General features: G+C 33.2%; 1 protein-coding gene across 1 annotated transcript in view; it reads right to left on the bottom strand.

Annotated features, from left to right (window-relative positions):
* The window catches only part of LOC149413617 (putative cytochrome P450 301a1, mitochondrial), a 75,298-nt gene extending 64,811 nt beyond the window's left edge, over window positions 1-10,487 (bottom strand). The window contains exon 1 of the mRNA XM_089644737.1: window positions 10,269-10,487. The gene's annotated coding sequence lies outside the window, so the exon portion shown is untranslated. The remainder of the gene's footprint in view (window positions 1-10,268) is intronic.
* Window positions 10,488-13,602: the final 3,115 nt, after the last annotated feature.

Genomic DNA, 13,602 nt, shown 5'->3' with positions numbered 1-13,602 from the left:
GTCGTTACCTACTATGTCATACTTAGGGTCTATCACAGTAAAATCGATAACTCTACCATATCGCATCGATTATACCGATTTCACAAGCACGGTCGCGCTGTTGAGAGCCATACCGATTTTGATATCGTAATAAATCATAAATCGATATACGATGGCAACACCGGCGCAACTCTCTATAAATTGACGTTCCTAAACATCAAACGGCTACAAGTAAAACATACTAATCAATTGACGATATCGAATTTAAATATTAACTCAAATATTCATTGGCAGTCCGTGTGTATTTTTGACATTAAAAAGGGAGTTCATTAATTCATAAAGTCATTCGTCATAACTCAAAACTTTTGTTTCTCGAAGCTGGAACGAAATCAATTGATGGCGTCTTAGATGAATTAATAAAGTCTATGCATCGTGTATATGATTTCTATCAGTTCTAAGAGGTAAGTTAGTTCACCTCCATTCATTAATAAGCCAGTTATTTTGCATAACGAACGACATCATCCAAAAAGTAGTGTATATTGACAGGTTATCTGAAACCCTGAAGGCCGCGCTAAAAGCAAATCTTGTATCGTGTGCACTAACACGTCATTTTAAAAGCCAACAAAAAATATAGTACTAGACTTATAAAAAATACTTTCAAATGCGAAATCTCCTACTTCTGAATCCCTCTTCGAATGTGATTTTATTGTATAATGTAGCAAATTAAGTTTTTTGCAAGAATTAAAACAGGCGGCATACAACGAATTTGTAACTGCTAATTGCATCCTTATGCCATCTGCCGAAGGACTTAGAGCAGGGGTCACCAAATGGCGGAGCGCGGTCCGGATCCGGACCGCCGACCTATTTTGTGCGGACCTTGTGTTAACAGGTCCGCACAAAATAGATTCACAGATTTTAAGAAAATTGATAATGTTGTCTAAATCCTCAGTAACATTTACTCACTGCATCCCGGTGACGTATGGAGCAATGAAGCTGCAAATATTTACGGGAGTAATAAAGCTGCTCTCCAGATGGAAATGATAGATTTCCAAGAAAATGCAGTTTTAAAACACCAAAAACAGGAATTTTCTTGTCAAGAGTTTTGGATAAAATTTGTTTGTGGTAATAAATACCCAGAATTAAAAGAAATAGCCTTGAAACTTCTCACATTGTTTGGGTCAACGTATGTTTGTGAAGCAGCATTTTCCAAGATAAACTTCATTAAAAATTAATTCCGGAGCAGACTTACCGATGAACATCTCCAAGATTAAATGACAATAGCCTGCACAAACTTTAGTCCAAACTTCAGACGGATAGTCCAAAGCAAAAAATGTCATTATTCTCATTATACTTCTTTTTATTCATAACACTTGTTTATTATTTAATAAAATAATGTTCCGGAACCCATTCGTTTTATTCGTTTATTGATATTGTATCCACACATATTTAAATAGTACACTGTACACTTTATTATTTCGATTGTTAAGCCGCGGGGGGAGAGGTTGTTAGCCTTTTTCTCTTCCGGATCGCGACGGTCATGTATGTAAAAAAACGGACCCCTAATGAAAGTAATTGGTGACCCCCGACTTAAAGCTTCCATGTAATAAAGGTTCCATGTATGGTTAAATCTGTAAATATTAAAAGTCAGCTCGCAATCATCGAAAAGTAATCGAACGATATCGCTGAAAATTTCAAAGTTTGATCTAATTAGTACAAGGAGTATTTAAAGAGATGGTTTGAATGTTAAAAGAAGTCGGGGAAGACCGCGGCTGCGGTGCCTGTTTCATATAAAATTTAAATTTGGATTTACGGCTAAAATACTAGAGTAAAATGTTGTTTTTTTTTTTAATTAAAAGACTTGGTATATATAAAGTATGGATGTGGATCAGATTTTCGTTTTTTGCCTTAAATTATAGAATATAGGCCCCAGAAGATGACGATTTTACATGATTTTACGAGGCATCTTTGGCAATTTTTTTGTGACCAAATGAAAGATATTTTTGATAAAATCTCACACATCCTGTCTCAGGCATATAATGAACTATACAATAAAATTTGAATCTTCACTGAAAAAAGTTTTATTTGCTTCAAAAGCCGAATTTGGTGGCAACAAATTCAACGTATATTTAACTAGCTTTTTTGTTATTGTCTCATTCGCACTTTCTCTGAGCCGGAATAAGATACGGAGTCCAATTAGTTTTTTAATAGTAACTTTGTGATACACAGTAGTGAATGACGGAAGAAGTCAGAGACAGAGAGAAACTATTAGAATATAATATATCGAATTTCTCACGATGATGAAGGAAGCACAACACGCCTTAATATCCTACAAGTCAAATAACAAAATACTATTGGCCATGAGAATCTTGAATTCATTGTTTGATACGTGTGGGTGATTCGTCAAAATCTTCCACGCTGAGTTTAAAGGTACCATGACGTCAGGTTTAGTGAAACGTGATTTCTTTGTCGGGCAAAACGCCTATTGAGATCTTTAATCTGAATGTGTCTTAGTGAGAGGAGTGTCTTCAAATCTGACTCGAGACAAATTATTATTAACGTTCTTACGGTCTAGTGGCGCGAACCATTATATTATTTTATTATAGGCATTGTGTCGAGTTACGCCCTTGAAAAATTAAACGTATAGAATATTAACATTTTTTGATACTGTCAATTCGTGGTGGAATTCTAATGATAAACATTTTTTTACGCTTACCGATTAGATCAGACAGGTACAATTTGACAGGTAAATAAGTAATTTTGTGAAATAACTCAAATTAGTCAAATAAAATTACTTCCGGGATTTGAACCCGCAATCTCAAGTTTGCTAGTCGGGAGCCTTTCCCCTCGTCCACGAAGGCCGTCAATGTGCTGCAAATAAAAATTTTACTTCACTTTAATCAAATAAAATTTATTTGTACACGCGGGTTTTCGAACCCGTGACCTCTAGATTCGTAGTTGAAGCTGAAATTAGTTGTGTGACCTAGAAACATCGAACTGAAAAATCAGGCAAAAATTTTATAACGATAGAAGTTACCGATTGATGTTTTGCTGCTTCAAATAAAATTATACCAACATAAATTTCCAGAGACATTCCAGCGAAATCAAATGAGTCTAATTTTCAAGACATGCTTCATAATAATGCTTAGTTTAATGACTCATATATGGTACATTATGTTAATCTCTTGAGAATTTAACACGCATTTAGAATAAGAAGAAAATATCATAAAATTAATAGTACGATGTGTAGGTAACCAAACTAGCAATAAAGCTATGCGTGTTTTTATCGCTATACTTATTTTAGTAGAATTTTTAAAGCCGGTTTTGCATGGCTTAATGCGAATGACATACTTTAAGCATTTATTTACTGTAGAAATCAATTTAATGTAAAATATAATGCTATTGCATTAATAATACGCCTGTGCATTGATTCATTAATATTTTTATTGATTTTAGGGAAAGGTTAACTGATTTGATCTGTTAAAATGAGACGTTTTGTTTACGGTGATTGATTTTTGTATTATTATTTATTATTATTTTTTTTATTATTAATGAGACGTTTTGTTTACGGTGATTGATTTTTGTATTATTATGCCGTGATGAGCTTCCTCCCCCTTTAGCAAACTTTACAGTATCTATCACCAGGGCAGATGTGGTGAAGTGAGTGCTTATGTATGTGCAGATGATTACGCACGTTAATCCTCTTAGGTCCAGTATTTCGGTGTAAAAATTGATAGTTAAATTAATGTAGTTTTCGGCTTTTAGTTTGGGTGTAGCCGTCAATTACCGGATACCAAGAACTATTAATCCTAACCCCGTCGTCTCTATTAATACTGCATAATAACCCAAACAAATTATCACCATTATACTTTGGCCGTAAAATCTCTATTTATATTAGACACTTTTTTGTTTTATAATGTTTTATCGTTAATCTACAGTTCATTGAATTGGCTTGATCTACGAGTATATTTACTTGCTAGATCTGAAATCCAGGTGCCCTATCTTCCTATTTATTTTATCTTTCAAAACTTCATTCAATGCTCCTCAAATGGAAACGCCATTGTTCCACTCTTGTAACTCTTATTCGGTAAAACATAACTTCCTAAATAATGCATAAATTTTCTGAACGGCAGTAGGTATGGGTGTCTTCGATTATTTTGTCAACATACCAGATAAGAACTACACTATCACTATAGTCCATCGACAAAAACACACTCACTGTTTAATTTACGTTCACAAATCTGCATTCATATACAGACAGAACCCCTTTTGCCGAAACTCAAACGACCACCCGCCTCACCCTACTTTTAAAACAAGTTTTGAAGCAGTCCTTTTTTTAGCTTCACGGTTCGTAAAAGTTGAAGTAAAGGCACCATGGTCGGCAAACTGCCAGTTTATGGGCTGCCCGCATTCCCCTGTACATGGATTGTCATTTTTTAGGAAGAAATCAATTAAAACGGTGGCTAGCGGTTTTACCTTTCCTCGTATTTAATAAATGCTGGCGTCCCACAGGGATTTGTTCTGTCTCCAACTTTATTTGTATTTCTCAATGATTATCTTGTATCGTGTGCACTAACACGCACGTTATTAAGCAGATAATATAAAAGTCCATGATAATCTCCAAAGGATAAAAAAAGCTCAAATGGTTCATAGGATTTTGAAGAAGAAACTTGGTGGTTACCTCGAGAGAGTTTTCTCTTGGGGTACGAATAACCTTATCTAATTTAATGTTTCAAAGACCTGATCACGTCGGAATACGATTAAAGGGTATTGAAATAATCTAGTCTAGGCAACGGGTTAAATCTCACGAATACCTTTGTCGTGATTGTTATGATCTGTTATATCTCGGGTGGAGAATAAAATGTATGAAAGTTATACATTTGGAGGTAGAGGTATTATTACACACACTGAATATAGAAACTATTATTTTTTTCCTAGTAGACAACTGGTACTACATTCAACCATCTAATCAGGCAAAATAGAGTTTAACGGATTGTCCATTCCAATAATATTATATAAACCTGCTCATCAATTTTATGATCAATCGATATGAGGACAAAAAGCGGGTTTTTGAATTCATTAAAAAATGCCAGTTAAATTCTGCAGAATCAACAAAAATTTAAATGCAAATCCATTTTTACCGTTATTGCGGTACATATACTTAACTGAAAAGAAAAACGATGCGATTCGCTGTCCTAAAGAATTTCTGAAAGCAGATTGAAGCGGTTGATAATAATGTAAAAAATATTTACACATTGCTAGTATGTCGGATAAATCGTTAACTTATCGTTAAATATTGATGTGGATTTACCGTAAATTGTAGTAAACAAAATAGTTCAGCTATCACTTGCCAACAAACGTGTTTCATTATACAGTGTGTTAGGGGACGTACTTGACTTACTTTAGCCAGTGATTCCTGCCATTATTTCGAGTAAAAAAAAAGTTGTCTCCAATGACATTTTTTAGGTTTTTTTTCCACATTTTTGAACAATTTTATATTATAACTTTTTTTTCCTTCTTCCATATTTCGTCACTGTTTTCTCAACCGAGGATCCCCTCACATGAATTGTAGCTATCCAATTTCGATACCGATTTTCCATGATTTTGTTGAAAAAAATATAATTGAAAAAAAAAACATGAAAAATGTTACCGGAGACCAAAATTTAATTTTCTTTTTTACTCCAAATACTGTCAAGAATCACCGGTTAAAGTAAGTCAAGTACGTCCTTAACACCGTGTATATTTATGGTTTTTTCACCTGTAAATCATATTTTGTACGGGCGTTATAATTAGTGAGATACAATACAATAATGTTTTTATTAAAATGTCAGGAATTCACGAGCAAGATATGGCACGATCAATAGAACCAAAAACTTGAGTGTATTCATGTCAAGAATTGATAGATATGTATGAATGTGAGTTTTGTGGTGGCTCGTAATGTCTGCCTGCTCATTTTTTTAATACCAACAGTTTAAATATACCACAAACAATAATAACATGTCACAATTAAATACGAGCATAATAAATCGTCATAGAAATATATTTTTTATAAAAAATAAGTGTGGCATTAGATCGTACAATCAGATCATACAGTGTAAAATTAATTCAAGCCTTTGACGTATTATTAGTCAAGCTCTAAAAGGATTGAAAAGATACGCTAGTATGGCCTTCTTGTACCTACCTTCCGTGCAATTAAATAGATCCGCCACAACACGCAGGGATAGAGTATGATGATTATGAGTAGAACCTCTCTGATTGAGTAACTTCCTCATCAGAAGCTCTCTTCCCTACGTAACGTATTTATTTTAAAGATACTTTGTTGTTTTTGCAGCCCTATTGATGAAGAACGGTGTGCCTATATAATAATTTCGTACAATTATATTCAGTGTTTCCGTGTCTTGAGGTTTTGTTGACAGTAGAAATATAATAATGAATATCCCGGCGCGGTGTCTGTCTGACAAACCACAGTCGTGTAAAATATACAACAGCTTATTTAATTATATAATTATTATAAGGACTAATTAACTAACCATCACGCCATTGCCGCGAACACGTAAGCAGAGAAGATGGAACGTCTTTGCACACACTCCTTACATTATTACATGATTTTGGTAGAGAGGATATACGCTATACAGCTGGTTCAAATTCAAACATTCTATTATTTTTTTATGTGAAACATCTTTTGGAGCGCCTAGGAGAGTAAAACCAACTCCTGCGTAGCAAGCGTGGCAAAACGGGACGATGCTCTTGCACGGAACGATCCTTCTTTCGGCCAGCCTCGTGATTCGTCAGATCTTTCCGCCCGGCCGCCAAAACTCTGTGCGGGGGAACTCATCTAAGAGTAAGCTTTGTGGGATGTTTTGTTGCTCAGAAGCTAAACTCATTTTTTTCAGACAAAAGTAAACCTTTTTACTGTGCAGTAAGGCTTTCTTACATATCAATACTTCCTCGAGTAATCTGTAGTATTTCTTTGTTGATAAATGATTCGTTTACTATATAACTGACGGTAAATTTAACCGAATTTTATTGTCTTTCTTTTTTATATTTTAACGAAAATAAAATAATTGTTTTACTATCAAAAATATAAAGACTTAGTTTAGTTTCACATCTGCCAGACATCCCGTGACGACAAATTTTGTATCTTATTTATTTATACGGGGTTCTTACAGATATAAAAACTCAGTTAATTTACAAATAGGTAGAAAAAAATACAAAAACCTACGCAAACAAGAAATTAAATTAAAATTTCATAAAAATTCACTCAAATGACAAATAATACGAGAGACTCAAGAGACACAAAGTGAGACACAAGTATGACATAATATAATTAGCTCAACAATTGTTGCATATTTTTGAGCAGAACATTTTTTCTGAATCCGTATAAATTATCGACGAAGATGTGTACTTCGGCACACTATTTCTTACTATTATATATAGTCGACACATTTGGCTCAGAGCGCTAAAATAGTCGATTGGGAACATTTATCTAAATATTGCTAAGACATAATGTAGTACTTATCAAGAATTATAGCATTGTAAAGGATTAGAATTGATTGAGGGTCTTTGAATATTTTACATATGTATTCTGTGAATAAATCCCATTTGCATATCTTGACTCTTGACGTCATCCGACTCCTTCTGTCATTCACCTGTTTTTACATTATAAAATTTCGTATTTCTTCCATCCCATCCATAACCTCAAAGCACCCCTCTCTCAATCTTATTCAAAATACTAACAGTAGTCTTGCATTTCTTTCAAATCATCTCATTCATAATTCAGATAAGGTTCTATCACACATACACCTCAGGGATCTTGTTTGTAGTTAATTAAGACGAGACAATACCCTAAAATAAAGCCAAGATCTTAAAGACATAAGTGAAGCAGCAGTGCACAAAGCATCTTTAAAATAATGTAGGAATCTTAACGACATAAGTGATGAAGTCGTGTAAAAACAATATTCGGCGCGCGGCCCGGCGTAATGGACGGTCCTACGGTCGACTTTTCCCTAGCAGGCCTAGAAAATCGATCTAACCGTGAAGTTTATTTTATTTTTTCTGATGAACGTATTACTAAAATCTCCAATGTTTCTATAGGGAAAATACTAATTCATCGACTAGAAAAATAAAATTTTATAGTTGAAAAACGTTTTATAAAATTTTCAAACCGTTTTACATAAAACGTTTTAATAGTAAGATCCTGTTTTTATTAATCTTAAATATAAATATCTTCAGAAACAATTAAAATGTGAGCTTGGAGCAAACCCCCCTTATTAGAGTCTTATAAAATACAATATATTTTGCACTTTGCCAATCAATAATAGAATATGGAATTATTGCTTGGGGAGGAGCAACAAACTCGGCTATCAATTACATAGAAACCGCACAGAAAACGATCTTAAAGGTAATACTAAAAAAACATAGACTGACTGATACAGACCAAATATTCAACAGCTGTGACGTACTAGATATACGCCAATTATACGTTAAAACACTACTAAATTACATTTTTTACAAAAAAAAAAAATTTCAACATACACAAAATAACACTAACAGACCAGTTAGACAAGCGTACAAAGAAAACATAAAAACTCCGACAGTAAATTCAAGCTTTGGACAAAGACACTACCAATACCATGCAATAAAAGCTTTCAACAGTTTAAAACTTGAAATTAAAATTGAGGAAAGTAAAAATAAATTCACACACAAAATTACAAAATGGATTAAAGAACAAAAAAGACAATATTACCAAAATTTCATAGCATAAAATAAAAATAAAACCTACACGTAACACACAAAACCAATAAAAAACACACATCACTCACAAACACACAAGATTATTTTCAATGTACTATTTTTTAATTTTAAATATATTATTATGTATTTTTAATTTTAAATGTATAATTTTTCTCTTTAAATGTATTATGTAGTTTATATTTTCATATTATAAAATGAAGGCCTCAGCACGGGCAAGCCACCCAGTGAGGCCTACATTACTAAAAAACTTGAATTGTAAAAAATTTTGTACCTAATAAAAAAAAATAAAAAATAAAAATATTGCCTTACGCCTGCTGTCGTTCTCAATAGATTCTACATTGAATACCTTTAAGGTTAAACGCAACGCTCGTTGTATTCTACGTGTTCACAGATGGCGTTAATTAATTAATTTTGTTTAAATACGCTTTTGCAAGGTATTGCTTTACAATATTAAGACAAATCATTTGTTTGCGCCCGTATATACGCAATATGAATATGAATCAATAGTTTTGTTCGTTTAAAGACTTAATTCTTTCGAGAAAGGCACACAAATACAATATTTTACCGATGATTCAATCCAATATTGTATTTGTATTCCTTTCTCGATAGAATTGAGTTTTTATATGGACAAAACTATTGATTCATATTCATATTACGTATATACGGGCGCAAACAAATGATTTGTCTTAATATTGTAAAGCAATACCTTGCAAAAGCGTATTTAAACAAAATTAATTAATTAACGCCATCTGTGAACACGTAGAATACAACGAGCGTTGCGTTTAACCTTAAACAAACTAAACTTCACCTTAAAATCTCACCATTGGCTCTAAGTTGCAAATCATCTCATCCTAATAAAAGGCGCACCCGGATGTAAGCAATGGGGTAATTAGAATTAACGACTTATTCTAAAGAGTATACACCTATTAAGTGTCCATAATTTTGATTTTGTCCGCTGGTACATCAGTGAGAACCAGGAACAATGCATCTTAAAATCATTTGCCAGTAAGAAACTATTTCATTTCCTCCTACTACCATCGATGTAAGCGGAAAACACTGCTTGTAAAAAATTCTAAATTAGCACTGTGTCAAAATGAAACGTAAGAACTTTTTTATCAAATAACCGAACAAGCTATGAAGGAGAAAAGGGGAGCAAACAAAAGAAAGTATTGACAAGTATTCAATGTAAAATACTAGATGTTAAAAAAAAACACAGTTAAACTTTATTTTTTCAACCTTTGTAAGAGAAAATATGTGTTTACTACCTGGCTCAGCCCATATTTCAACATCTTATTTCTTACTAAATGATCGAATAATACGGATTTTCATATTAATTAATTGAATTCACGTTTTATAATTTAAGTGAACATAATTTTTTTATGTGAAAAATATGTATTATATATTAATTTCAAATATACAACGTTCATCCACCATCGTAGGTAAGTGTGCCTTATTTTGTAATTAACAAAAAATATGTGCTTTAAAACATTAATGCCGTTTCACATAGAAAAATTATCGGTAAGAAAAATATTACAAACCTTATTCTGATTAATAATCCAATAAAGTTATTTCCACACTAAAATATTCACAAATCCCTAAAACTTAATTACATCACTTAAAAAACGTATTTTTTGCACGGCCTATATGGAGCCAATTAAATGTTCTATTGTTGTGAACGCGAGCGAATTCTGTTGTTCTTGGAATTGACACTGATACTGAACCGACAAGTACTGCGAACAGTAAACCGACTGAACAACGTTGGCTATGAGACTGTGGGACTGTGAGACGTGAGGCTGTGGCTACTCGGGTAGGTACTGAAGACTGCAGCGACGCGTAACGGGCGTCGCGACGCCCCACCCCGCGATGGCGTCTTATTTAACACCAACTTAAAACTCTCAGAGTTTAGTACAAAAAAAAACAATAACAATATAACAGAATTATTGACGTTACAGTTTGTATGTTTATGCACTCTAAGGACGGGATGTTTCGCAGAATTTGAAGAGTCAAAAAATTTCTGGTTGCTAAAATTTTTTGTTTTTATTCAAGTTCTGTTTATATTTCAGTTTTTTAAAACGACTGGTCCATAATGATATAATCACAGAACTTGAATAGAACCTTCACAACTTTGAAATTTGAGCAATTATTCAAATTTTGTGAAACAATCCGTCCTTAATTGTAGTTAAGTGAAACATAAAAATTTACGTAGAATTTATTGAAATTGTGTGTCAACATCTAAATCATTCAGCCATAGTTTTAATTATTTTACAGTATTCCCAGCCAGCCGTCGCGTTCAATTCATTTGCTAGCTAAGTCCTCCATCATTGCATAAGCAACATTCACCGCTTGTCCCGATCATTTTCACATTGTGATCAATCGATTTTACCGACAATATTTTACACTTGACTGCTATTGTTGGAAGAACTCAATAATATTTTACTAACTTAAGATTCATTTCCGCTATATAATTGACGTAATATTCATTTCGGCTATAGAATTAACTTAATATTCATTTCTGCTATAAAATTAACTTAATATTCATTTAGATTATAGAATTAACTTACTATTAATTTCGGCTATAAAATTAACTTAATATTCATTTCGGCTATGGAATTAACTTAATATTCATTTCGGCTATTGAATTAACTTAATATTAATCTCGGCTATGGAATTGACTTAATATTCATTTCGGCTATGAAATTAACTTAATATTAATTTCAGATTAATACGAGAGAAGGGAGATGGAAAGGCTGATAGGAATATTGAAAGAAGGGTAAATGCAGGAAACTTCATTAATGGAGGACAGAACGCAGTTGGCGCTGACAAAAAAATTTTCAAATGTTCCCAAAAAGCGAATCTAGAAGTCCATAATGGTGTGCTGGTACCTAGAACTTAAAGTGATATATGACAATGAGTCATGTAAGTGGCAGAGCAAAATCTAAAGTACACTGAATGCTGTAGAAATGAGATTTTTGAGGCATATGTGTGGTAAAACCATGTATTATCGTGTGAGAAATGTGGAGATTCGCAAATAATGCAAGGCTACATATTAAATAAAGATACGGATTAAAGAATGAAAAACAAAAAAAATCGTACATAGTACACATATTATAGACAACCGGATCAATAATTACATACAAATTGCTTAATTAACTGACTTCGTTATTTTATTTTTATCACTTTTCTTTTTTTTATTTCTTAACTAGCTGACGTGTACCAGGCGTCTCTGGGTGATATCCTTACGAGATAGACATATACCAGAACGGAATTTTCTGTACGCCTTTTTGAGATATACAATTCCCTAGTACATCAGGGCAGATCCGGTAGATCCGAAGATGTGATCACATCTCACATCTTCGGATCTACCGGATCTGCCCTGATGATGGACACTGCAACGCTGTCCGAAACGTCGGCTAAAGAAGGAGTTAGCGCAACACGGCATAACACCCCAAAAACAAACAACAAAAACTTCCGGAAGAAATTCTCTAAATAATAGTGAAAACCCTATCAAAATCCGTTAAGCAGTTTAGAAGAACTAAGCGCACAAACATACAGACGCGGATAGCGACTTTATTTTATACTATTTAATTATTATTAATAAATACATTTTATTTACATTTGTTTGTTTAACTTCAGGCGAAGCTTAATGCTAAATCACTATTTTGATTAATCTTTATAACGAATTGGTGTACATTATGAATAACAAAAAATATGCTTTAGATAAAATGAAGGTTTTCCTATCGTTTCGCTTGAGTAGAAAATTTCGTAACAAACATTTAAAGATAATTAACATTTTTGCTACAAGTTGTGACTAGAATTTTTTTAGAGAAACAAATAAGGAACCTCGTGACTTCGGTTTGCAATTTAATTAGTCAAATTTATGTTGTCATTATTTACAAACCAGTTTAACCGGGTCGTTCGCCCAAGAACCACTACCTTTGATACCCCATCTCGAAGAACTTAAATAGGCAACCATTTTTGTAGTAGGACCTTTTTACGCTTTGCACAAAAACATATCCTATTCTATTTTTGGTAAATCGGCCCCTTCAGGTCCCATATTTGTAGATTTTATAACAATTTGTGCTATGTCTATCATAATAATAGGATGTTATAATAAACTTTTACGTAATATTTACAATTTATAACTGGCAGGGTTCTCTGAAGTTCTCTCTCACTCAGAAGATACATGATATATTACGTTGATATGAACCTAAAAAGCCCTGAGCCCAAGTTATTCGAAAACAATTTGAAGCTGAGAGGAAAGATGTATGAAAAATGACAAACCATTCTTAATTTTTTTAATTATGTGTCTTATTCCTTGTCTCGTCAAATTCCCAAAAAAATCATAAGCCGTTATAACTGCATTAACAACCAAAAATAAAATTAGAATAGTTAATTTTAAAATTTAGTCATACAAGATGGCTGTCAGGCAATTTTTCCAAGATTTGACTTCAATGCCATTCATACAAAATCGTACTAAGGCTTTATAGGTCACAATTATCTATTGTGAGGGGAAATTGCCTGACAGCCATCTTGTATGACTAACTTTTGGACTGACAGGCTGGAAACTGCTTATTTCGTTACATTATTTAGTTAGATACTTTTATAAATGTATTATTATTTACCTACGTCACTCATTTTTAGCGTCGCTAAATTCGTCCGATTTGAAGTTGGTTCGGTTTTTTACGAACATTTCAAGCCTGCGCAGAAAAGTCCCCCACAAACCGTTACCTTACTTTAGCAATCTTTACTTTTCTGCGCAGGGTCCGGTTATTTCAATGTGCGCTCTTCGGTGTTCTTTGACTGATTGTACAAAACATTATCGAACCCTCCTGTTGCCAAAAATATGGTTACGTGGTTTGCCTCCAACTCGTG

The sequence above is a fragment of the Hesperophylax consimilis genome, chromosome 21, assembly GCF_061612785.1.
Source record: "Hesperophylax consimilis isolate HC1 chromosome 21, BYU_Hcon_1.0, whole genome shotgun sequence".
NCBI classification, from domain to species: Eukaryota; Metazoa; Arthropoda; class Insecta; order Trichoptera; family Limnephilidae; genus Hesperophylax; species Hesperophylax consimilis.
The sequence above is the reverse complement of the archived record's forward strand: the minus strand, read 5'-3'. Positions and strand labels throughout refer to the sequence as shown.